This window comes from Vulpes vulpes, chromosome 7, assembly GCF_048418805.1.
Source record: "Vulpes vulpes isolate BD-2025 chromosome 7, VulVul3, whole genome shotgun sequence".
NCBI classification, from domain to species: Eukaryota; Metazoa; Chordata; class Mammalia; order Carnivora; family Canidae; genus Vulpes; species Vulpes vulpes.
Genome location: NC_132786.1, coordinates 18,184,743 through 18,212,007, shown reverse-complemented (window position 1 = coordinate 18,212,007; position 27,265 = coordinate 18,184,743). Strand labels below are relative to the sequence as shown.

The following is a 27,265-nucleotide window of genomic DNA, read 5'->3' as shown; positions in this document are numbered from 1 at the left end:
GAAAGTTTCTCATGAGAAATTTACGTAGTGGGTTGTGTTTTATGAATCAGACCCGAATAAAAAGAGAGACTTCTGCCACGAAACTGAAAGGGTAAGAAAATCTCCGTGTGCATGCCACTCCCAGCATCATGAGTCATGTTTTTCCTACCAGGACTGTTCCAGAGTCTCACCCTGATCCCCCCCGCACTGGTCCTTACAGATGCGCTAAAATGGATTACCACTGCAGTGGTTATCAGTCCTCCTCCGATATCCGAAGAAAACTAAAGACCGAGGAGGGTCCTCAAACTCCCACGCCCGACCTGGTGAAAATGGCATTTAAAGTCCTTAACACCCGAGAGGAAGTGGCTGAACTTAAGAGGCAGGCCAGGCTCCAGCAGAAGGTCCAACTCCAGACCCAAGCCTCGGGGGCAGCCCTGCGGCCAGCGGGCTCCATGAGCCCGCAGAATGCAGGAACCAACCGAACCCTGCCTGGGGCTTGCTTCAGATGCGGCACCGAGGGACAATGGCCCCTCAATGTCCCAATCCCAAGGAGCCAACGCGGCAATGCCCTCAATGTCGAACGATGGGCCACTGGAAATCCGCCTGCCCGGGTCTCGGGGGATCCTCGGCGCCTCCACACAGAGGAAACCCTGAGCCGGGAAGTCCAGCCTTTCAACGACTCGGATTGGACGATGACTGACGGGGCCCAGACTCGGACACCCCCTAACCCAGGCCAAGCCCAGGGTCCTGCTCCAGGGAGCAGGGAAGCCCATCTCTTTCCTGTTGGACACGGGGGCGACCGACTCCATTGTGCCTTCCTACTCGGGGACCAGCTTCCCCTCTCCAGTAGCGGTGATGGGAACTGATGGCACCTCCTCTATTCCACGGACTGCCCCCCTCCTCTCTTGCCTCCTGGATGGGTTCTCCGCCTCACGTTCCTTCCTTAGAATCCCTTCCTGCCCAGCTCCTCTTCGTCGAAAATCCTGACATCTATCTATCAGCTTCTCCTCGGCTAAGTCCTGCTACCCTCCTACCTACCCCCTCTGCTAACCCGGAACCCTCCCATCCCTGCTCTCAACTCCTGGAAGAGCTGACTCCTCCACATCCAGGACTTTCCAATCAGCCCTTCCCTAACCCTGACCAAATACTCTTTGTGGCCAGAGACACGCAGCATAGGCCGTCGTTACCCTAGACGCCATCCTAGAGGCAGTTCCCTCCTCCTCGGGACAAGCTCTCGGAAGGCAGAACTTAGAGCTCTCACCAGGGCTCCTCGCCTGTCCAAAGGGCAACGAGCTACCATAGACACGGACTCCAAATATCCCTCCCTCAGCACACATACACATTCTGTCCTATGGCAAGAGCAAAGGCTTCTTACAACCAAGGGAAGCCCCATAATCTATGGGCCCCTCATTTCAAAACTACTAGGGGCCCTCAGCCTTCCCACTGAAGAAGCCATTGTCCACTGTCATGGACACCAATCCTCCAAGGACCCGGTGTCCCGGGCCAACAACAAAGCCGACTCAACTGCCCAAGCCACTGCCTTAGGCTCCTCACCAGCTCCCCTCCTCTTCCTCAACACACCACATTCCCCCCACTTACACAGATGAGGAAACTCACACACTAAAAGAGATGGGAAGAATAGCCGGGGAAAAAGACTGGATCTTCATTCAGAAGAAACTCGCTCTTCCAAACCATTTAGCTCCTATGATCATTTCAGACATGCGCCAATCCCTACACATAGGTCCCAAGGCCTTACACCAGTTCCCAGGACCCCTTTTCTACTACCCACATCTCCAAAAGGTAATTAGAGAGGTGGATTAGTCTTGCAAAACCTGCTCCACTGTAAATGCTCAAGGGGGAATTCGCAGGCCAAGACCCAATCACCAGCTCCACAGCTACCAACCTGGCAAGGACTGGCAGCTGGACTGAAGAAACCCCACACCCCCGTCCCCGGGAGTGGGACCAGGCCTAACCCTGAGACAGCCCATCCAGGTGCCTCCCATAAATTCAAGCAACAAAAACATTCTGTTTTTCCGAGATAGGAAAACTATCCCCCCCCTCGCCCTGACTGGAAAAGTCCCTGAACATGGTCATGTTGACCTTCAAAGAAATCAATCACGTCATAACCTGAATGCTATGCTACTCCCGCGTTTTCTTTGCCTTTAAAAGATGCCTGTAATTGCTAATCGGCGCTCTGCCCCCTCTGAGGATGAGAGCCCGTTTGCGCAAAAGTTCAATAAACCCTCTTGCTTGTTGCATCTGCCTGTCTGTGGTCTGAGTCTCTGGGGCGTCCACCGGGACACGTTGGCACCCGTGAGCAAGGGTCCAACAGACTTTTCTCACATGCCGCCCAATAAATCCTTTCGCTACCTATTAACCTCAGTGGACGCCTTTACAGGGTGGGCAGAGGCTTTCCACACAGCTCCGGAGATGGCGGATGTGGCGGCCACCATACTCACCGAACACATCATTCTGAGATTCAGCCTCCTGGAGATCCTACAATCTGACAACGGCCCGGCTTTCATCTCCAGCATCACCAGGCAAGACTCCAAGAGCCCAAATATTACCTGGAAACTCCATATCCCATATCACCCCCAGTCTTCGGGTAACCTAGGGTGGGCTAACGGTCTTCTCAAGGAACATCTCACCAAACTTACTCTTGAATCCCCACCTGTCCTGGCCGACCCTCCTCCCGCTGGCTTTAAGAAGGCTCAGAGCCACCCCTAGAGGGCCGTCGGGCCTAAGTCCCTTTGAGCTTCTCTACAGGGTGGCCCTTCCTGCTCCCTTAAAATCTTCCATCATCACCTCCTCCTCTACTATCTTACTTACCTACCTTCCCTAACTCTTCTAAGAGCCCTTCTGCGGGCCCATGTGGATTCAGTCACCCATACTCCAGGAGCACCCACCTACAGGCCTACCCAACTCAGGACCAGGGCCCCTTCTCCTGGATAAAACTTATCCAACAAGGCACTTCCCTCGCCAGCCTTTCCTGCATGGGCAATCTGTCCCATGGTTTCATCTGTGCCTCTTTAGGCAAAACTCCCCTTGTGGCCATTCCCCTCCCCAAATGCATTCAGCTGCACCACCCCGCACCCACACCTCCAGCGCCTGCCTCATCCCTCTCTCACTAATGTTGCCCTATTTACTGACCCTCTCAACCATCAATTCCCCTTCTGTTATTCCGCCCCTAACTCATCCCTGTACAACGTCACCCGGTCAAAAGTCACCTCTCATCATGCTGCTATTGGCCGATTCTTTTGGTGCCAGGGCTCCCTATCTAAATCTCTCAATACCTCTGCCTCCCTCCTGTCTGCCTGTCTCCCAAGTTCCGCGATTAACCATCTATAGTCAGGCAGAAGGTAGCCCTCCTCACCAGACCCCCCCACCCCGGAAAAGCAGAAACGAGTGATCTTTCTCCCACTGGTTGTCGGGGTCTCCCTGGCCTCAACCCTGGTGGCCACTGGGTACGGGGCCCTTATTCCAGTCTGCAGATTCCTCCAGGGACCTATCCGAGAGGCCTCAGATGGCTATCGAAGCTCCGGTAGAGTCTTTTGCTTCCCGACAACGCCAAATAAACCCGGTGGCCCAGGTAGCTCTACAGAACCGATGTCTCTTGGACCTCCTCACGGCCGAGAAAGGAGGAACTTGTACGTGTCTCAATGAAGATCGCTACTACTACATCAACGAAACAGGTGGAGTGGAAACCAATCTCCACATCCTCGCCAAAGGTCGGGAGTCTCTCCAAACACAGTATCACCCTGTCGGCCCAACTACACCCCAATGGTGGCAGACCCCACTAACCACATGGCTCCTCCTCTCTCTAAGCCCACTCCTGATCCTTGGCATACTATTAATGGTGGCCCCTTGCTTTCTCCGAATCATCAAGGAAGGAATCCACGAAATATCTCCGTTATCAATCAACTAACTTGTTTTATATCCCTACGCTGGCCTGCCCACCTCCGACAGGCACCACGACGCCCCAAAATCAGCAGGAAGCAGCTGGATCTGAATCGTCGCCCCATTATAACATAACAAAAAGATCTGAATGTTGGGCCAGCGAGACTGGGGACCTCAAAACGGCCGACCCCAGGCCAGCAACCTCCCAAGAAGGCCACCTTGCTGCCCAACCCTAACTTAGCACACCAAGACCTGTAACCCTTGCCCTAATTGGAATGCCGCCCTGCCCCCATCTTCCCACAGAAAACTCTTTAGAGACCCCACTGCAGTTGGCATGGGTGCGACACCCCCACCCCTTGCTCTCTCCCTTGCCTGCGGGCTGCATAACCTAGCCAGAGAGTGCAGCCCATTAAAAGCCGGTTTCAACAAAAATAAATAAATAAAAATGAAAGCCTGTTTCGACCAACTTTTGCCTGGCCTCTCTTCCAGTTCACTACCGATCAGATTAAACCTGACAAAAACCATGGTCCTTTTGTACCAAACTGCCACTTAAAGGCTGTGACAGCTAATCTCTACCTTGTTAGGAACTATATCGTTCCAAGATGTGTGAAACTGGCAGGGACATAAATTCCAGACATCATTCACTCTTGGCTTGAAACGGGCTCATGGTACCTGGTATTAGGCTATGTTCTTTGGAATTTGTAGACGAATCTGACCACATCTAGCTTCAGATGTGGAAAAAAAGACATCTTACCTTATTTAGCAAAGTGGTAATGCAGTGTTTTAAATACATCCTAGCTTAGATGACACACGATACTTTTCTCAATGGTTCCCGGAGCCTCAGTCGTTGTGATTTGATAGCACGCAAAGTCAATGAGAAACAGACACGCGGAATTTGAAGCACAAAGGTACGGTCTTTCTGGATCTTCACATTTGTTTCAGTTTCTCACTAATGACCTTCAAGGCCTTGAATACATTATTCACCTTTTTAGGCAACTTCTATGATAAAAAGTAAGAGAAGAGCAAGTAGGATGTTACCTATGCATTTGGCTGAGTCTTCGAACTCTAAAGACGATGATGAGACCACCAGTCCATGCGGTGTCAAACTGAACAATGCAGCAGAGGCAACAAGAAACTGCTCGACCCAGGAGTAGGTGTGAGTGAAGGCTCACCGGAGGAATCATTCTATACCATAATCGACAGTCTGTACACGTCACTGCCTCGGGCTTGGCTCGGCTTCATCTGGTGCACATCTGTTGGTCTCACCCAGGAATTCAAGAAGGGCACTGAACACTAGTGATGAAACGGCTCTGCAAGGATATTCTGATTGTTCCATCACATGGGCCTCTTAACAATCCTAGCTACCCAAACTGCATTCTCAGTGTGTTGCTCCAAAACAATGAGGTGCCAACCTTTATCTGAACTCTTGAATACCACCTTCGCCTGTGGCTGTCCTGTTGTGGGGACACCTTTCACAGCTGCATGCTTTCCCCGTTTCTCATTGTGTCCCCTGCCAAGTTTGGACCCCTAGAATACCTACCCTTGTCCTGTGCCCAGGCTTGCCCTGTCGGTGATTCATTCACATGGACATTCTGCTGTGGGCGTTGTCCTCTCAGGGCTCGCGATATTTACAGATATTTACATTCCTTCCCAAGCTTTGCTGTAGGCCAAATCCTTGCTCCTCACCTGGTCCCATCTGGTCTACCCAGACTCAAAAAAAAAAAAAAATCACAACCCACAGTGAAAATAAAGGAAGAGCAGGTAGAGATTTTTCCAAGCCCAGACCCTGAAGACAAGAACTGAGGAAGACGGACTCTACATTTACTGTTGTGAGGATGAAAAGAGATACTCAGGATGATGCATATTACACAACATCTCAGAAGCTTTCCGTGCCTTAAGTATCTAGCCCGTTGTTCATTCCTGTAAAACTGTGAGACTCAGGCACTCTTTCAGAGCCTTCTGGGACAATACGGGACAACATGTATAAAATATGGGATGATCAACAAAATGAACCCGATTAAACTCAAACAATGGACATAATTTTTTATCTCCTTTTTTTTATTATAATTTTTTTATTTATTTATGATAGTCACAGAGAGAGAGAGAGAGGCAGAGACACAGGCGGAGGGAGAAGCAGGCTCCATGCACCCGGAGCCTGATGTGGGATTCGATCCCGGGTCTCCAGGATCGCGCCCTGGGCCAATCAGGCGCCAAACCGCTGCGCCACCCAGGGATCCCTATCTCCTTTTTTTTTTAAGGATTTATTTATTTATTCATGATAGATATAGAGAGAGTTAGAGAGAGACAGAGACATGGGAGGAGGGAGAAGCTGGCTCCATGCTGGGAGCCTGACGTGGGACTCGATCCCGGGATGCCAGGATCGCGCCCTGGGCCAAAAGCAGTCGCCAAACCGCTGAGCCACCCAGGGATCCCCATCATCTGATTCCTAATCCCCATCTCCCTACAAAGGTGGTCAATGATTCATTATGTTATTATCTGTTTCTCACCCCAACATTTCTATCTACCTGTATTCATCCATTTGCTTATGACTGAAACCAGGCACCCATATCTGTTTCTACATCTAACCCATGACCGTTCTAATTTAAAATATACTTTACATCCATCTTATTATTTTCTTCTCTATAGTCAGCACCCAGGTCACATTTGTATGTCCCACTGAAATCTCTCACTAGAACTAATATCATTGCATTCTGGGTGGCCTTCCAACTTGTAACTCAAGTCTTTCAATTTTTTTAAAGACGACTTTTATCACTTTGAGAGAGAGCATGAGAGAGAGTGCATGAGTCGGGGCGGGGAGGGGCAGAGGGAGAGGGAGAAGCAGACGCACCACTGGGCAGGGATCCTGACGCAGGGCGGATCCCAGGACCCTGGGATCCTGACCTGAGCCAAAAGGCAAAGGCTCAACCGACTGAGCCCCCACACACAACAGGTGTCCCTAACTCTGTTCTTTTCTGAATCATTCCCAAACCCACAACAGGTAGCCTAATAGTGCAAAGCCCCAAACATCATTATGTTGTTACTTTGCTTATTAGTTCTCTTCAAAGTCTTCTCCTTGCACCTTGGATGAAATCAAAACCCTCTGAGCCAATAAACCCTGGTGTGATCTAGTCCATGCTGACTTCTTTAGTCACATCTAATGCTGCTCTCCTATCTATTAATTATGTTCCACCTGCCCTGACCATTTTTCTATCTTTCTCAATGTTGGAGACTCCCATCAATATATTTTTTTTACATTCTTCAACGTCTCAAATGCTATTAAGATTTCCTACGTAGGAACTTAGCCTTACAACGTTCATCAGATATGTTACTTCTTTAACGAGATCTTCCCCGAAACTCTAATTTAAGCAACTTCTCTCCATTATGATACTTTATGGTACATTGTCATTTTCTTTCATAGCACCTTTCCCACTTTTCTTGGAGGCACTTGTTTGTATGAATATTTCTAAAGTGACTCTCCTCTGGATAGGCCGTGAGCACGCTCCGTGGGAACATGGGTCTTTTGCATTCTACTGTATACCAATGGCTAGTACAGGGACTGGCACATCGTTGGCACTCAATATATCTGTCCAAGGAGTGAGTGGAAATTCTGTATCTCAAAGTTTATTTGTTCAATTATTCAATAAGCTATTATCTTGTGTAAAGCACGGTCTTCACCTCATTCGGTAGAGCAGAGACAGAAAGATGCAAAAGTTCCTGCTTTGGTGAAGCTTCTAGGGTGGGAAACCAGTAATTAGCAACGAATACAAAACATCACATCGCATTTTAGAAAGAGACGTGTAGCAAAGAAAAATGGAGCAGGACAACGGAAATGAGGGGTGCCAGGGAGATGCGATTTACAGTTAGAATAAATCATCAATGTAGGCCTTCATGAACATTTTACCTCTGGGAACAGACTTGAAGCAAGTGAAGGCTTTCTAAGAGAAATTCGAGATAAAGAATTTTCTAGGCGAGGGAACGGGCTAGAATGAGTCCAAGAGTGGACACTTGTATGGGTTTCTGAGAAACAGTAAAGGAAGACGCAGAGTGGTCAGGAAGGCAGACATAGAGGTTGTGTGATAAAAGAGACAAGGAAGGGCAGACAGATCACGCAGGCCTTTTGACCACCATCCTCACTTTGGCTTTTACGGTGACTGAGCTGGGTGAGCCTTCAAATGGTTTCAGACGGCACTGACGGCATCACCCAGGCGCCCAATGACTGCACCACCCAGGCGCCCCACTTCCTTATGATTTTAATAACATTCTCTTTTCCCCACCTCACTTCATTGTAAAATACATATTAGTCTACTGTTTATATCATCGGTAAGGTTCCAATCAACAGTGGGCTACTACTAACAGTCCAGTTTTGGCAGAATCAAAAATCATACATGGATTTTCAGCTGTGCTGGGGGATGCTGTCGAGACCCCTAATCCCCACGTTGTGGGGAGGTCAGCTATATTCTAATGAATTTGTAGTTCTTCACGGAACTACACTTTCCAAATTAGTCGCTTCTACAAAAACCTGAAGCAGAGAATACAGTGTTCACTGAAACCACTGCTCCAGTAACTAAATTTGAGCTACTGTTGATGAAATTGAGTACTGTATATTTCCTGTTATGAGAGTATCTCGTGCGCACGCATGCACACACACCATCCCTACAGAGCCTTGTGTGGGCTCTTTGTTTTCCACTCGATGCCAGAGAAGCTTCCCTGTTTTATCCACAAAGTTCACATTTCCAAAGCCAAACAGCAGCACTGCACACATGGACTAGTGGTAACAGGAGCGAGGCATGTCTCCGTCCAGTTAGACCAGAGGAGTGGCAAACATTGTTGCCGACAAAACCAACGGAAAACCCATTTACAAATATGATGGTCACAAACGACACTTCCCTACAAAACAAAAGTGGCACATCCTGTTGTCTTGTCCAAACTCTCTGTGGCCCCAACCAATCGAGAGCTTCAAGCTTTCCTGCACTTACTTGCTTCCCTTACGTTTGTCACCTCAGATACATGACTTTTCTTTTCTGCAGCTCAGGTTTTGATTTTTTGGTAACTTCTTCTAAAACTTTCAAAGGTTTAGTTGTATTGATTTCTTCAAATAATATCAACACCTTCTAGGTAAGGATCTCGTACAACTGACTGTGTTGTCTTTACTTCAAATAATTAATAAACTTCCTTTGGACTTAAGAGTCATTAGGCGCGCGCGCGCGCGCGCGTGCGCACACACACACACACACACACACACACAAATAGTCATTACGCACCATGACAACCCACTGGTTAGTTCTCAACATTTTGCAATTCAGATCACTAGTCAGCTTTCTGCCTGGTCTTCAGACCTGCTTCAATAAAACAGGTAAGTATAAAAACAACTTTCATCAGTGGAAAATCCCATAGGAGTTCAGTATTGTTGCACTCTAATGGATACATGGAAGCAAATGTGTATTTCTAGAAACCAATGAATTTATGACTATAAAAGATACAGCACCTGTAAATTGAAGAGCTTATTCCTCAAAAACATAGCGGATAAAAAAAGTCAGTGCATACATCCAAAAAAGCCTTAAATAATAAGGGAGGAAAATAAGTAAAACATATTAAAAAGATGACCAAATGAGAGAGGCATCCTGCCTCTCAGGATGGTTTCCTTATCTTTTATTGCATTTTATAAATGTCATAAAATAATGATTTTTTTAATTGGAGTTCAGTTTGCCAACATACAGCATAACACCCAGCGCTCATCCCATCAAGTGCCCCCCTCAATGCTCATCACCCAGTCACCCCACACCCCCACCCCACCTCCTTTTCTTCCACCCCTTGTTCGTTTTCCAGTGAGGAGTCTCTCACGTTCTGTTTCCCTTTCTGATATTTCCCACTCATTTGTTCTCCTTTCCCCTTTCTTCCTTTTCACTATTTTTATATGTCCCAAATGAATGAGACATTATCATGTTTGTCCTTCTCCGATTGACTTACTTCACTCAGTGTAATACATCCAGGCCTGCACATGTTCCAGGGTCGCATCGACATCCAGGGCCACAACCAATCCAGATGTAAACCGCAAAGGGTTGTCTGACTCGCCTGCAGGCTCAATGATGGTGGCTGAAGTGTGTGGATCTGCTCTGGAAGGGGGAGGTGCAAGAAGGTACTCTGCCTCAGCATGGTCTGTAGAATTTTGACCCCTTCCACAGGTTTGGATGCCATGAGTCGGGGCATAAGGTCAACACGTTTCTCCACAAAGCTGTCCTGTAAGTGGGGACAAATCAGCAATAAAACACCTCTGAAAAAAGTCCACTTCCTGTAAAAAGTTTTCACACATCGCAAATAAGGGGTCAACTCCTCAAGTAGTCCGTGCTGTTACTATAAGTTGCAAGGCTTTGGCCTGCAGCCTCATGTGATGTATAATCACCACCTGTTTCTTCTCCACACCACTGTACATCAACTCCATTTTGTAGGTCTCTTCCATGATCTGTTTTGCTGCTGCGGAGGCCAAGTCACTCTGCTTCAAATATAAAGGGGCAGCCACATTCCACAGCTTTCCTTGCAAGGCCTCGATGAGAAGAAGCTGATACCGAAGATAGGTAGCCGAGAAGTCAGCAACTCCTGCTAGTTCAGACTGAAGTTCTCCAAGTCTTTGCAGATCCCGGATGGTGAACTCCAGCAGCTTCTGGGTTCCCTGAGGGTCCCGGTGCTCTGAAGACTGTACACCCTTTCAGGGCTCTGCTGCAGGAACTGATGGGACGGGTCCTCATGGGGCGCAATACCGGGAGAAACGGCCGATGACACTAGTTTTCTACCTGGTAACCTTAAGGCAGGAACAAGATGAGAAAGACTGTCGTGGAGGGAGGAATAATGCCTGAAGGTATCATCTGAGAACAGTGCCGGCATTGTTGGACAGATTGTAGCAGCATTAAAAATACGAACCAAAACTGCAGTGTAAGCTGGGTCATCCATGTCTGGTTCAGCTGTGTCAAAAAATGGATGGGTGCTCAGGAGCTCTGGCACCAAGGAAAGCACCAGGGTTGGATGCAGACTTCCCAGAAACTTCAAGCTCTTCCATATAGAGTCCCTATCAGTAGGGTACTTGGTTAAATTTTTCAGCAGCTCCGCCAGTGCAAGATGAATCCCTTTAGTCGAAACATTAGTACAGCATAAAAGTGCGTGAAGAGCCAGCCTCTCGAATATCTCTGGACGAATCCTCTAACACAGCCAGGACATGGTCAAGCTGATCCTCTCGGAGAGTGATATTATTAGAAATTTTTCTCAGGCCGTGTATGGACTGCAGACCTACTTCCTCAATTTCATCATTAAACGTGTCAACCGGGAAATCAGGGCGGCACTTCTCCGCAAAAGAAGGTGAAGATTGGGCCAGCATGCAGAGAGCCTCCACGGCAGCAATGCGGACCTCATACATCTCATCTTCCAATCCATGAAAAAAGGCTCCACAAGCTCCTGACTCAATCAAGTTCACAGCTCCTGTATCTATTTCTTCTTTGGGAGCATCACCTCCCCACTTTCTGCCACTGGAAAACTCTCCTGACCTGTAAAGTTCCTTGGCAGGTTCATGTGCAGTGCATTTTCTCCTGAGATCTGACATGAGCTTCTTGTCGAGCGTCTGCTCCAAGAAATGAGAACTGACTTGTTCCATTGAGCCCAATAGCTTTGCAGCCTGAACTCGAACCACCCAGGAGCCATCACGGACCAAATTTTTCCAAATGCTCATCAACTAAGCGAATTTCTTCATTACAAGAAGTAATGGGGACAATGCTTTCAGGATAGAGCTGACTGACAACCCAGATAAGTTGGACTGCAGCACTGTGCACTTGTCCATAGTCATCAGACGACAATTTACAAGCCTGCTTATAAATTGCTTGGTGTAATTTCAGTCCTCTTTCATGAAGCTGCAATATGGCTTTTATAGCCGCTGTTCTGACACGTGGGTCTTGGTCACTGAAGTAATCCCCTATAATCTTCTGGACATCTCTGACAGCTAGGCCGTCTCCATCTTTTGTCACACTTGTCTCCAAAGAGCCAAGATTGCCAAGTCATTGCAGGCACTTATTTCTTACACCATGAGACGTATCTGTGAGGTGCTTGCAGGCTACATCAACTAATCCCATCTGGATAGCTTGATTCTCTGGGAGTTTGGTGCCAATTGCAAGCAAGGTGTCCAACAGTTGAGCAAGGACTTGATGAGACTTTACATTCTGCAGGATGTTAATGGCATCATCCATAATGCAGTCTGGTGAAAATCCTGCAGTCTTTGATAATAAACCCAACAATGATGCGATTTTCAGTCTCACAGATGGATCATTCTCCTTGTAATAATGTTCCAAGAGAATCCTGACTACTCCTTCCACACTTTCTGCTTCAACAGGCTTTCTGGAAAACTGGAGTAGATACTGCAAAGCATCCATTGGGGAGGGAGCTTTACACAGATCTACGAGGAGTGCTGCAGATCTCCTTGGTTTTGTCAATCACAGTTTCTTGGTTGCAATTTCCTCCTGTTGTTGCTGGACCACCTTAGTGAAGTCCTCGTACACTCATTTCTTTAGGTGAGCCGCCATGACTGCCCGCCACACCACAGCTTCTTGATCCATCATCTTTCGATGGACACCGAGGCTCCTTCCACAGTTTGCCTACTGTGGACATTGCTGCTATAAACATTGGGGTGCAGCTGTCCCGGGCATTATGCTGAGTGAAAACAGTCAATCGGAAAAGGACTGACATTATGTGGTCGTTCATTTGGGAAATATAAAAATTAGTGAAAGGGAATAAAGGCAAAGCAGAGAAAATGAGTGAAAGTATCAGTGAGGGTGACAAAACAGGAGACACCTAACTCTGGGAAACAAACAAGGGGTAGTGGAAGGGGAAGTGGGTGGGGGGGGTGACTGGGTGATGGGCAATGAAGGAGGCACTTGGCAGGATGAGCACTGGGTGTTGTGCTATATGTGGACAAATTGAATTCCAATAAAAAATTAAAAATTCAAAACAAAGAAAAGGGCTTATTTAAAATAAGCAAACATTTAACTGATGTATTCAGTAGGTCCAATAAATGGAAATATATGACACTAAAAAAAAAAAAAAAAAAACAACACCGGGGATATCTTCAGGGTTCTAAGGAATGTCATTGATTTTCAAAAGATATCCGAATGATATAAACAGGAACACCACAAGTACAGAAGGAAAAGCTACCGGAGGCACCGATATGAACAATTTCACTAATACATTAAATGCATAGATCGTTATGAGAAAGATTTAAATGCATCAGTAAATAAGAATTTTTAAGCCATGGACTCAGTTATTTTTTTAACATAAGGAAATATGCAATAATGTATTTGAAATGTGAAAAAGTCCCTGTTCCCACGGCCACCCTGGAGGAAGAGCACGCCAAGGGGCATGCTATCAGGATCCCCCACATGACATAGCAGCCACCTGACTCAGTGGAACACCCGACTTCGGCCACTGAGCAACATCCTTAACGAAATCAAGAGCCTGCCAGAGCTACTACAAGGGGGCGAGCTGAAGCTTATGGGCCTGAGCAGTTCGAGCCGGGCATGGCAGTTGGTGCTGAGTGCTTGGCCCGAGCCGAGATGCCAGCTGCTGAGGCCAAGACAATTTACATGGCAGTCACACCTCTGATTCACTGTCCCGACCTGGAGGAGCCACCTGCACACTTGGCCACCCTGCAAGAAGAGCTACCCCGGGCACCCACTATCAATGTCCCTGGCATGCCTTGCCAAAGGAGTCACCTGCCTCAGTGCAGCAACTAGCTTCGGCCCCTGAACAACATCATGAACCATGTCAGCAGCCCACCCCAGCTCCGAAGGTGGGGCCTAATGAAGCTTCTGGGCTTGAGGTGATCGAGCTGGGCAGGGTGTTGGTGCTGAGTGGTTGGCCAGAGCGCAGATGCCAGCTGAGGAGTCAAAGCCAATGCACGAGGTGGTCACACCTCTGATTCGCTCTCCCGACAAGGAGGACCCACCTGCAATCTCGGCCACCCTCGCGGTAGATGATGTCCCGGCGCATGCTATCAGGGTCCGCCACATGCCAGTGCGGCCACCCGGATCAGTGGAGCAACTAGTGTCCACCCCTGTGCAATATCCTGAACCACCTCAACAACCGGCCCCAGCTCCTACCTCGCAGCCTTTTAAGCTTCAGGGCCAGAGGTGATCGAGCTGGTCACGGCTCGAGCCGAGAAGCCCGGCTGCTGAGACCAAACCAATGCACGTGGTGGTAACACCTCTGACTCACTGTGCCAACATGCAAGAGCTACCTGTACCCATGGCCACCCTGGAGGAAGAGCACGCCCAGGTGCATGCTTTCGTGTTCCCGCACATGCCGGACCTGCCAACTGCCTCAGTTGAGCGAATGACTTTGGCCACTGAGCCACATCCTGAACCCAATCAAGAGCCTGCCACAGAGACTACAGTGAGGCCAGCTGAAGCTTCTGGAGACGGAATACTTCCAAACTCATTCTATGAGGCCACCATCACCTTATGTCCAAAAGTAGAAGAAGATCCCACCGCACCAAAAAGGAGAGTTATAAACCGATGTCCCCAATGAACACGGATGCAAAAGTTCTCAACAAGATACGAGCCAATAGGGATCCCTGGGTGGCGCAGCGGTTTGGCGCCTGCCTTTTGCCCAGGGCGCGATCCTGGAGACCCGGGATCGAATCCCACGTCGGACTCCCAGTGCATGGAGCCTGCTTCTCCCTCTGCCTGTGTCTCTGCCTCTCTCTCTCTCTCTCTCTGTGTGACTATCATAAATAAATTAAAAACAATTAAAAAAAAAAAAGATACGAGCCAATAGGATCCAACAGTACACTGAGAAGTTACTCACGGTGACCAGGTGGCATTTATCCCTGGGACGCAAGGTTGGTTCTACACTCGTCAAACACTCCGTGTGACTGATCAGATCTGCAAGAGAAAAAACGAGAACCAGGTGATCCTCTCAATAGATCCAGAGGAAGCATTTGAAAAAATACGGCATCCATTCCTGATCCAAACGCTTCAGAGTATAGGGATAGAGAGAACGTTCCTCAGCATCTTCAAAGCCGTCTACGAAAAGGCCACAGAAAATTATCATTCCCAAGGGGGAAACACTGGGAGCCTTTCCCCGAAGAAGATGAGGAACGAGACATGGATGTCCACTCTCACCACTGCTATTCAACATAACACTAGACATTGTAGCCTCAGCATCAGGCAACAAAAAGAAATAAAAGGCATTCAAATCGGCCTAGAACAAGTCAAACTCTCCCTCTTCGCAGATGACATGATACCGTACACCTAGAAAACCCAAAAGACTCCACCCCAAGACTGATAGAAATCATACAGCAAATTCGGCAGTGTGGCAGGGTACAAAATCAATGCCCAGAAGTCAGTGGCCTTTCTAGACGCTAATGATGAGACTGATGAAAGAGAAATTAGGGAGTCGACCCCATTTACGATGGCATGAGCTACCTAGGAATAAACCTAACGAAAGAGGTAAAGGATCTCAACCCGAAAAATGACAGAACACGTCTGAAAGAGACTGAGGAAGACAAAGAGATGGCTAACTATTCCATGCTCATGGATCCAAAGAATGAATATTGGGAAAATGTCAACGTGGGCAATTTACACAATTAACGCAATCACGATAAAAAATACCACGGACTCTCTTCAGAGAGGTGGAACAGATCATCGGAAGATTTGTGTGGAATCAGAAAGGACCCCGAATGGCCACGGGAATAGTAGCCAAGAAAACCACAGCGGGGGGCAGCACAATGCCGGATTTCGGGTTGCGCTGCAAAGCTGTGCTCACCAAGACAGTGTGGTACAGGCACAAAAACAGACACAGCCACCAATGGAACAGAAGAGGAATCCAGAAGTGGACCCTCAACTCGATGGTCAAGACCATATATTCGACCAAGCCTGAGAGACCATCCACTGGAAAAAAGACAAGTCTCCTCCATAAATGCCACTGGAAACGCTGGACAGCCACATGCAGAGGAGGGAAACTGGACCACTGTCTCACACCAGACACAAAGATAAACTCAAAATGGATGAAAGATCTAAATATGAGAGGAGATTCCATTAAAACCCTGGGGGAGAACACAGGCAACGCCCTTCCCGAACTTGGCCACAGCAACTTCTTGCAAGATACACCCATGAAGGCCAGAGAAACAAAAGGAAAGATGAACTACTGGGACTTCACCAGGATGAGAAGCTTCCGCACAGCCAAAGAGACACTCAACAAAACCAACAGACCATCTCCAGAATGGGAGAAGCTTTGTGCAATTGACCCTTCGGATAAAGGGCCAGCATCCGAGATCTCGAAAGAACCTATTCAACTCCACAGCAGAGAAACCAACCATCCAATCCGGAAATGGGCAAAAGACACCAATGGAAACGGCACAGAGCAAGACACAGACGTGGCCGACAAGCCCATGAGAAAGTGCCCACATCACTGCATTTGCATCAGGGAAATACAGATCAAAGCCACAACGAGATCCCACCTCACAGCGGTGAGAATGGGCAGCACTGGCCAGACAGGAAACACCAAACGTTGGACAGGATGCGCAGAAAGGGGAACGCTTCAAAATTCAACAGTGTCAGAGGGAGCTGTACTCACCTGATAGGGACCAAGGCGGGGGGCGGGCTCCCGGCCAGGCTGGAGCGCTCAGGAGGGACCTGAGAGCGGGGAGGAAGAGCCAGGGCCTTGGGGGGGCTCCCGGGACCCAGCAGCCCAGGCCCTCAAGCCGCCGCCCCAAGGCCGTGCCCTGAGGGTGGACGGTGCCTGCACCCTAAGCCCTCTGCGCGCCCGTGCATGGGTTCCGCGGCACCTCCCTGAGCCCAGGGGGAGGGGCCCCGCACCCTCCCTGAGCCGCCAGGGGGAGGCCCCACCGCCACCCCCTCCGCCAATAGGTCCAGCCCCGCCTCCCCCGAGGCCCGCTGTCCCCCGCGCGGTCCCTCCCAGACACCCGCCGGGCCACACGGGAGGGCCAGATGCCTCTCGCACAGCCACCCCGGGGCCCCTCACGCCTCCCGGGGCCCAAGCCGACCTGCGCGCCGGGCCGAGGCCTGCAGAGCCGCTGCCGGGAGCCCGCAGCGACGGGAACCGCGGGCCTGGAGCAGCGGCGCAGCCACGCAACCTCCTGCCACAGGGACGGTCGGGTCGTGTCGGGTCAACGCATTGGGGTCCAGCTCCTCCCGCGGCCTCGCCCTGGCCCCCTTCGGGTCACGCTCGGGGTCAGGTGCTGGGCAGGCTCCAGGCCGCGCCCCCCGCACAGAGGCCCGCCCTCCGGGGAGCCAGGAGGGGCCCCCTAGGTCTGTTGGCCATCTGCATATCTTTTTTTTTTAATTTATTCATGAGAGACACACAGAGAGAGGCAGTGACACAGGCAGAGGGAGAAGCAAGCTCCATACCGGGAGCCCGAAGTGGGACTCGATCCGGAGTCTCCAGGATCATACCCTGGGCACTAAGGTGCTGAGCTACCGGAGCTGCCCCATCTGTATATCTTTCTTTGAAGAGTGTCTATTCAGGTCCCATGCCCATTTTTTAATTGGATTATTTTTGGGGGGTTTTTGGTATTGAGTTCTATAAGCTCCTTATACTTTTAGAATATTATTTATATATAATTTTTTATTATTGTTTATATTATTTATATATTTAATTATTTTTAATATTATAAATTATATATTACTTATATATTTAATTATATATTTAAAGGAGATGAAATGAGTGGGAAAGATCAGAACGGGAGACAGAACATGAAAGACTCCTAACTCTGGGAAACGAACTCGGGGTGGTGGAAGGGGAGAAGGGCGGGGGGTGGGGGGCACTGAGTGACTGGGTGGCGGGCACTGAGGGCAGCACTTGACGGGATGAGCACTGGGTGTTATTCTGTATATTGGCAAACTGAACACCAATAAAAAATAAATTTATTATTTAAAAAAATTAAATTAATTTAAATATAATAGATTTGAGACTGAAAAAATAAAAAAATTAAAAAAAGAAATGTTGAAAAGGTTAACCAAAACCAGAGGCACCGCAATGCAAACTTGCAATCATCAAGACAGTATGGGTACGGGCACAAAAATAGACACATAAATCAATGGAACAAAATAGAGAACTCAGAAATGGACCCTCATCTCTGTGGTTAACTAATCTTCAAATGAGGAAAGAATATCCAATGGAATAAAGACAGTTTCTTCAAAAAATGGTGTTGGGAAAATTGGACAGCTATGTGCAAAAGAATGAAAACAGGCCCGCTTTTTAGACCATACACAAAAATAAACTCAAAATGGATTAAAGACCTAATGTGAGACCGGAAACCATAAAAAAATCCTACAAGAGAGTACAGGCAGTAATTCCTCTGACATCAACCCCAACAATATTTTTCTAAGGTATGTCTCCTGAGGCAAAGAAAACAAAAGCAAAAATAAATTATTGAGATTACATCATAATAAAAAGCTTGTGGGGGATCCCTGGGTGGCGCAGCGGTTTGGCGCCTGCCTTTGGCCCAGGGCATGATCCTGGAGACCCGGGATTGAATCCCACATCGGGCTCCCGGTGCATGGAGCCTGCTTCTCCCTCTGCCTGTGTCTCTGCCTCTCTCTCTCTCTCTGTGACTATCATAAATAAAAAAAATTTTTTTAAAAAAAATAAATAAATAAAAATAAAAAGCTTGTGTACATCAGAGCAAACAATCAACAAAAGTGAAAGGCAATGTAGGGAATGGGAGAAGATATTTGTAAACAACATACCTGATACAGGGTTAGTAACCAAAATATAAGAACTCAATACAGAAAGAAAGAAAGAAAGAAAGAAAGAAAGAAAGAAAGAAAGAAAGAAAGAAAAGAGAAGAGAAGAAAAGAAAAGAAAAGAAAAGAAAAGAAAAGAAAAGAAAGAAAGAAAGAAAGAAAGAAAGAAAAGAAAGAAAGAAAGAAATCCAATTATAAAATGCGCAGAAGAGATGAACGGACATTTCTCCAAAGAAGACATCCAGATAGCCAATAGACACATGAAAAGATGCTCCATGTCACTCATCATCAGGTAAACAGACACCAAAATCACATTAAGATATTATTTCACACCTGTCAGAATGGCTAAAATCAAAACCACAAGTGTTGACGAGGATGTAGAGGAAAAAGGGAAATTTGTGCTCTGTTGGTGGGAAAAACTAACTGTGGAACACAGTATGGAGGTTGTTTAAAAATTTTGAAACAGAATTACCCTATGATCCAGTAATTCTACTACCAGATATTTACCCAAACAACTCAAAAACATTAATTTGAAATGATACATGGAACTCTACATTTACTGAAGCATTATTTACAATAGCCAAATTATAGAAGCAGCCCAAGTGTCCATCAATCAACAAATGGATAAAGAGGAGGTGGTGTGTACACCTGTACACACACACGAAAATTACTCAGCCATAAAAAGAATGAAGCTTGCCATTTGCAATAACATGGATGGGATCTGGAGGTTATAATGCTAAGTGAAAGAAGTCAGAGGAAGACAAATTATCATATGATTTCACTTGTGAAATTTAAGAAAACAAATGAAGAAAAAAAGGAGAGGCAAACCAAAAAACAGACTCAACTATAGAGAACAAACTGATGGCTACCAGAAAGAGATGAGTAGGGGGTGGGTGAATTAGCTGATAGATATTAAAGAGTATACTTATCATGATGAGCACTGAATAATGTATAGAAACGCTGAATCACTATATTGTACACCTGAAACTAATATAACACAGTATGTTAACTATACTGGAATTAAAATTTAAAAATGAAAAAAAAAATTCCCTGCAGAACATCCTGCCTATTGTTTTCCTGCTAAAAGATCTCTTGGCATTAATATCAAGACTCAACAGCACGGTATTGGTGTAATAACAAACTGATCGATGGAACAGAAAGCCCTAAAATAAACCCAGACATACGTGGACAACTGATATTTGACAAAGGCAGTGCAGTAGGAGAAAGGATGGCTTTTTCGACAGCAGTGGTGGAAAAATTAAATATCCACAAGTAAAATGAACTTGGATCCATACCTCATATCACACATGAAAATTAACTCAAAATGGATCATAGATCTAAATGTAAAACTTAAAGCTTGGAAACTTCAAGAGGAAAACATGTTAGGTAAAGATTTCTTAATACCAAACAAAAGAAAAATTCATACAAGACAAGTTGGACTTCACTAAAAAGGGAATTGGGGCTCCTTAGAGAAAAACCAAGGCTGTATCAGTAAAAGTAGAAGATAAGCCGAGAAAGTATCTGGTTTGCCAGAAAGTTAGAAGTATTCAACAATCAATAGGTGTATGTCAAAGGACAAGATTTCAACTTGAAGGGGTTCCTACTGCCCAAATTGGAACAATGTGGTTATCAAAATAATGAAAGGAATGGTTCATAATATAACAAAATTTCACAAGCCCACAGTAATAAATGGAAAAGGAAAGTCTCATTCATACAGTACAGTATCAGCTAATAAGCTGAGAGGGACAGAAAAATCACCATTTTGCAACATCACAATAATAAATGATGAAGGGAAGAATCAGCAGTGGATGCTATCTACAGTTTTTGGGAACAGAACACTGACAGAGACCCAAAGTATCTCACAGGAAGTTATTAATTACAAAGGGGGAAAAGTGGAGAAATCTGGCAGTTCAAACTAGTGATGAAAGCCAAACAACAGCAATGGGACAAGAGGACATCATGGTTTCCTAATGTAAAGCACTGAAGGGGACACATTACTTTTGCCAAAAATGATGAATAAGGAGGGAAATCAAACATTAAGTCTGAAAAAACAACATTTGACAGAAATAATTATTAACTACCTCAAGGAACTGGGATAAGTAGGAGTGGCCAGTAAGAAGCTGAGACAGTGCTCAAGAATATAACAGCAGCAGATGTCATAAATATGATACAAAATAGCCACTCCTGCTAAGGCTAGGACAGAGTCCCCAAGGAAGAATTTTCCCTTCAGAGCTCAATAGTCAGACCTTGTTAGAAAAGATAACAGCCATCACTCACACTTTGGTGCTGTACCAGTGGGATTTGCTGGAAATTCACCCTCTGGAACTTGTCCACAAATCTATTCCATAGTACGTGCTGGCAATCTGTTTCTATACAAATGTATAGAAAACTATCAAAATATTTTTATCCTTCAAAAAAGGCTGTAATGAGCTATTACTACATATCATCTTTAGGACCAAATCAGAATGGATGACATTATCTAGCAGTGCACGGATGGAGAGCAACTGGGTCTGTCAGGCATTGATGATAGGAATGTGATTTAGAGGAAAATTTGCAATCTCTTATGAAGTTAAAAATATACTTCCCATACCATCCAGCAATTACTTCCTAGATATTTTACTCAGGAGAAATGACTACTGATATATTCAATAGTGTGGATGATGATAATAAACAGTGTCCACCCCGTATACTTGTTATGCAGATTAAATGGCTTAATATATGTAACAAGTTGAGAACAGTGCATAACACATGAATACAATTTAAGTACTACCTGTTTGCTTTTTTTATTGTTTTTATTGGACATTAGCACAAGTTTTCATTGGAAACTTTCTAGTAGTACTTATAAGAATGAATAACATGGAAGGAAATGGAAACTTTTGGTGGGCAGAGCAGAACTAGAGAATGTATATTATAAGATGGAAGAAGCACTAGAGTAAGAATTTTTTTCTCTCTTGTTCACTGATATAGGCCAAGTATCCCAAATAGAGTCTGGCATAGAGAAGTCAATAGATGTTTGTTGAGTTGAATCAGCATGGACATGAAGATACAATTCCCGCATGTCCAACACTTATGAAAATTAAACATTCCATTACATGTGAACATCTACAGCTCAACATGTAATGCACATGGGAATAGAATTTGAAATTGTTTCATGAACTACTGTCCCAAACTTGAAAAATGAAATCTGCATGAAGTAGATAATTCGCAGGTAGGGAAAAAAGCTACAAAAGGCCTTGGTGATAAGTCAAAGGCATCTGATAGGACTAAAAGAAGATGGCAATAATTTAATTAGCTGAGGAAAAAATGGGAGGAAATGGAAAAATTCTAAGGAAATAAGTTTTTGTTCATCAGGGAATTCCTTAGTTCTACTCTATGAGGAACGTATCACACTGAACCTTGCACAGTTAAACTTGACCAAATTTGGTTTCATCTTCCTCCCTTCCTTTTTGCTAGCCTATATGGTTAAAAGATGACCAATATGAATGGAAGTTCACCAAATGATTATCATGAAAACTAAACTTTTAATTCTGCCTTGGGCGTCCATATACAGCTTGCTTTAAAGTCTTAGGAACACCTTTTTACATGAGCAGAATGGCTTTACATAATGGCCCCAGATGCTTCATTACAAAAGAGATAATGTACCTTCTTCAACACCTCAAGCTGAGCATCCCTGACTGCTCCTCAGTGAGTGAGCCACTTATGTCAGTTAATGGGCAAGGGACTAGAGCAAGTTGCTACTATCATGTGATTCTGTTTACTTTCCTGTGATACTTCCTATGAAAAGGAACTTTACAGCATTGTTCTACCTTTTCTATTCTCCCATTAGTCTGTTTTGCCTGAGACACATATTCTTACTCTTTAGGTTATCATGAACTGTTGGTGAGACCATGGCTGATTTGCAAGACTGACTTGCACACTGAACTCAACTTGATTTTGAAAACAGCTAATGCAAAGAGAGATACTCTGGGTCTAAGCAATTCTCTATTCAAAACTGTTGTGCATTCAGGCAAAACTGAATTCCCAATCTTGGTATGTTGTGAGTCTATAATTTTAAAAGAGATGCAGGGGTGTGGGCCTTGATGAATGCAAGTTAATATGGCCATGCATATTACCTGTCTTTTCACCCAACTGATCTCTCATTGGAGAGTTCATGAAATAGGACAGTACATGGGAAAAACGGGGCCAGAGTGAAGAAACGGAGCTGAAGGAAACAATGTCTAAGAGTGAAACGTGAAATCTCTAAAAAGTGAAATGCTTTCGCTATGCTGTAATGGAAGATGAACTAAAATTTGATCAATAAGCAATCTTAAAGGCCACTTCTAAAAGAACACTCCTCTTATATTAGTTCAGTGATACAGAAGACTAAATATAAAATAACTGTGAAAATATAAGAACATAATGATAGATACTAAATTAGTTGTCCCTTCCCAGTAGCATGAATAAAGAGCTATTAACCATAAATTGCAATGGAATTACCTATTGGATGACAAAACCCCTAATATAAAGAGATTTTAGATCCATTTCCTAAACTGACTACTAGTAATTATTCCTATAGAAAAACAGATTTATTCCTAAACATCGGCAGTGAACTATGTCAGAGTAAACTACTTTTTTCTTCAGGTTAAAATAAATTCTAAAAAATACCTCAAAAGGTTCATAGTTATCTGGAAAATCCAATTTAAGTGCATAATCTCGATATCAATAAATTTAACCTATTGTGATAGGTTTATGTAGTACACAATTTAAATTAGCAATGCATACTTAATTAAACTGTTTCATATGTAGTTATAAAAAGGTGAAGATGAAATCATCAAATATGAAAGAAAATAGTAGTATCAATAAAGATATTTTATTTTTATTTTTTAAAGATATTTTAAATATTACACAAAAAGTCTATATATTGGTATGTGTACGTGTGTGTTTATATAATTTTTTGCATAAGCATAAGCATACATATGTGCATATATGTGCATATATATACTTATTATATAAACAGGTAGAATGTGAAGGATTTTAAGAGGAAACTATAAAGAAGAAGAAAGAGAGTATTGCTTATCCTCAGACTCAAAAGACTGTTATTTTACATAGGTTCACTAATTTAATCTGTAGCTCGTCTAGGTAAGTATCCACAATATGCCTTTAACCTTATGATGTAACCAAAAGTCCCTTTAAAAAACAAATAAAAACAAGGCTTAGATAATAAAAGCCAGGTTCTACTTGACAATATTTCATGTAGTTCTGATCAATTTTTAAAAAGATGTTCATTTAGACATGTACCTTGCTAAAAGTTGAGCATCTTGATTTTTATGACATTTAAATATTAGAATTATCATGTATATTTGGCACAGACGGTAAATGCTTACTGAGTATTGACTTGGGTCTTGGGTATTTTGAATGGTTGAGTTTCTGAGTTGATAAGTTGGACAACTGAGTTGATAAGCTGTCCTTATTAAAAAGGACAAAGGTGCTTTTTCGCAACGGGTTTGCCGCCAGAACACAGGTGTCGTGAAAACCACCGCTAAACCTAAACCAAAATGGGAAAGGAGAAGACTCACATCAACATCGTCGTCATTGGACACGTAGATTCGGGCAAGTCTACCACTACTGGCCATCTGATCTACAAATGTGGTGGAATCGACAAAAGAACTATCGAGAAATTTGAGAAGGAGGCTGCTGAGATGGGAAAAGGCTCCTTCAAGTATGCCTGGGTCTTGGATAAACTGAAAGCTGAACGTGAACGTGGTATCACCATTGATATCTCCCTGTGGAAATTCGAGACCAGCAAGTATTATGTGACCATCATTGATGCCCCAGGACACAGAGACTTTATCAAAAACATGATTACAGGCACATCTCAGGCTGACTGTGCTGTCCTGATTGTTGCTGCTGGTGTTGGTGAATTTGAAGCAGGTATCTCCAAGAATGGGCAGACCCGTGAGCATGCCCTTCTGGCTTACACACTGGGTGTAAAACAACTAATTGTTGGTGTTAACAAAATGGATTCCACTGAACCACCTTACAGCCAGAAGAGATACGAGGAAATCGTTAAGGAAGTCAGCACCTACATTAAGAAAATTGGCTACAACCCCGACACAGTAGCATTTGTGCCAATTTCTGGTTGGAATGGTGACAACATGCTGGAGCCAAGTGCTAACATGCCTTGGTTCAAGGGATGGAAAGTCACCCGTAAAGATGGGAATGCCAGTGGAACCACACTGCTTGAAGCCCTGGATTGCATTCTGCCACCAACTCGTCCAACTGATAAGCCCCTGCGTCTGCCTCTCCAAGACGTCTACAAGATTGGTGGTATTGGAACTGTCCCAGTGGATCGAGTGGAGACTGGTGTTCTTAAGCCTGGTATGGTGGTCACCTTTGCTCCAGTCAATGTTACAACTGAAGTAAAGTCTGTTGAAATGCACCATGAAGCTTTGAGTGAGGCTCTTCCTGGGGACAATGTGGGCTTCAATGTCAAGAACGTATCTGTCAAAGATGTTCGTCGTGGCAACGTGGCTGGTGACAGCAAAAATGACCCACCAATGGAAGCAGCTGGCTTCACAGCTCAGGTGATTATCCTGAACCATCCAGGCCAAATCAGTGCTGGATATGCACCTGTGCTGGATTGTCACACAGCTCACATTGCTTGCAAGTTTGCTGAGCTGAAGGAAAAGATAGATCGTCGTTCCGGAAAGAAGCTGGAAGATGGTCCCAAGTTCTTGAAATCTGGGGATGCTGCCATTGTTGATATGGTTCCTGGCAAACCTATGTGTGTTGAGAGCTTCTCTGACTATCCTCCTCTGGGTCGTTTTGCTGTTCGTGACATGAGACAGACGGTTGCTGTGGGTGTCATCAAAGCAGTGGACAAGAAGGCAGCTGGAGCTGGCAAAGTCACCAAGTCTGCCCAGAAAGCTCAGAAGGCTAAATGAATATTATCCCCAATACCTGCCACCCCAGTCTTAATCAGTGGTGGAAGAACGGTCTCAGAACTCTTTGTGTCAATTGGCCATTTAAGTTTAATAGTAAAAGACTGGTTAATGATAACAATGCATCGTAAAACCTTCAGAAGGAAAGGAGAATGTTTTGTGGACCATTTGTTTTTTTTTTTTTTTTTTGTGCGTGTGTGGCAGTTTTAAGTTATTAGTTTTTAAAATCAGTACTTTTTAATGGAAACAACTTGACCAAAAATCTGTCACAGAATTTTGAGACCCATTAAAACAAAAGTTTAATGAGAAAAAAAAAAAAAAAAGGACAAAGGTGTGTGTGTATATATATATATATATATATACATACATATATATATATTATGGGTTTCTGAAATTTTAATGACATATTTACACTATTCAGCTAACATTCCATTTATTTTTTTGACTATTAATATGAAATCTTCCTTTATTATAGCACATTATTTATATCCTGGTTGCTCTTATTATTGCCCAAAGGTAGTAGAAAATAAAAATTCAGTTAAATTAATGTTAAGCAATAAAATGTATAATAACTATGAATAAATACAAAGATCAGCAGCTGGTTTACAAAGATGGGCAATAAAATGTTGAACGTCCAAAACATATGAACATAAGGGGTGGCAGTAGGAGGCAGGTAGTGATTAAATATGGGATGGCTGAGGTTAGCTTTTAGTTTGTGTAGAACATTGGACCTTTTTTTCTTCCGGTAGAAATTTCCTCTATGAATAGAATAATTATCAAAATGATACATTTCACATGATGGGGCCCCTTGTAGCAAATTTACATTATTTAATTTTGATGTACTGAAATTATTGCTAGAGCTTCTGAAAAGGATCTGATTTAAAGATGAAGGAATAAGTTAGGAAATAGGAAATCTGGGTCCATTACTGGACAGCTAAATTGAAGAACTGATATAATTTCATTTTTATAAGTTTACTGATGAATCATATAAGCTTTCTTTCAGGATAATATCTGATCATTCAGAACTGTAAACCTTACAAACCTTCATTAACCTAATGAAGCTTTTAGTATCATAGAAACTTGCAGTATTTTAACCTGAATTGAAGGAATACATTCTGATTAATATTTAGAATAAAACAAATTGTGCTTTCATGATTCCACTCTATGTGTCTCACTATTCTAAACTTCCTTTTCCAGATTCTGTATTCCACCCAACCCCACTTACTACACCTCATCAGAATTCAAATATATGTACAGTTCACACATATATATACCTTAACATACCTTTTTCCATGAAATGTGACAATGTTATGATCACAATGCACACCTACCACTTGAACCTAATCCGTATTTTTGACCTAAGAAATCCTATCCATTAACTTTTCCTTTTTCTTGATATTATACCATTAAGAATAATCAGTAAGAGAGTCAACCCCACGTTCAGCACTGTGAGGTGAATACCAAAATGAAATAGTATCTGTATAACAGCCAATCAACCAACAATGTCAACGAACAACCATTTTTGACAGCAAGAAGAAATGCATGCTATGATTTATTTATTGGCAATGGTTTCCAGAATGTACTATATCCACCTCAAGGATGCATAAGTTACTTTACTGGGGTAGAAAAAGAGAGTATTAGAATTATTTTATTATTTTTTACCTTTAAGTTTTCTACTTTTCGTTTCCTCTAATACCTTTATTAATCATGAACAGAGAATCATGATATATT

General features: G+C 44.4%; 2 protein-coding genes and 2 pseudogenes across 3 annotated transcripts in view; 2 read left to right on the top strand and 2 right to left on the bottom strand.

The window, feature by feature from the left end:
* Positions 1–27,265, bottom strand: part of LOC140599530 (uncharacterized) — a 263,170-nt gene that overhangs the window by 81,055 nt on the left and 154,850 nt on the right. The window contains exon 6 of the mRNA XM_072762686.1: positions 14,713–14,789. The gene's annotated coding sequence lies outside the window, so the exon portion shown is untranslated. The remainder of the gene's footprint in view (positions 1–14,712; positions 14,790–27,265) is intronic.
* LOC140599793 (adenylate cyclase type 1-like) overlaps positions 1–27,265 on the top strand; it is a 531,081-nt gene that overhangs the window by 375,998 nt on the left and 127,818 nt on the right. The gene's annotated exons all lie outside the window — the stretch shown is intronic.
* LOC140599641 (integrator complex subunit 4 pseudogene) lies at positions 9,733–12,580 on the bottom strand (annotated as a pseudogene).
* Positions 21,823–25,831, top strand: LOC140599787 (elongation factor 1-alpha 1 pseudogene; annotated as a pseudogene).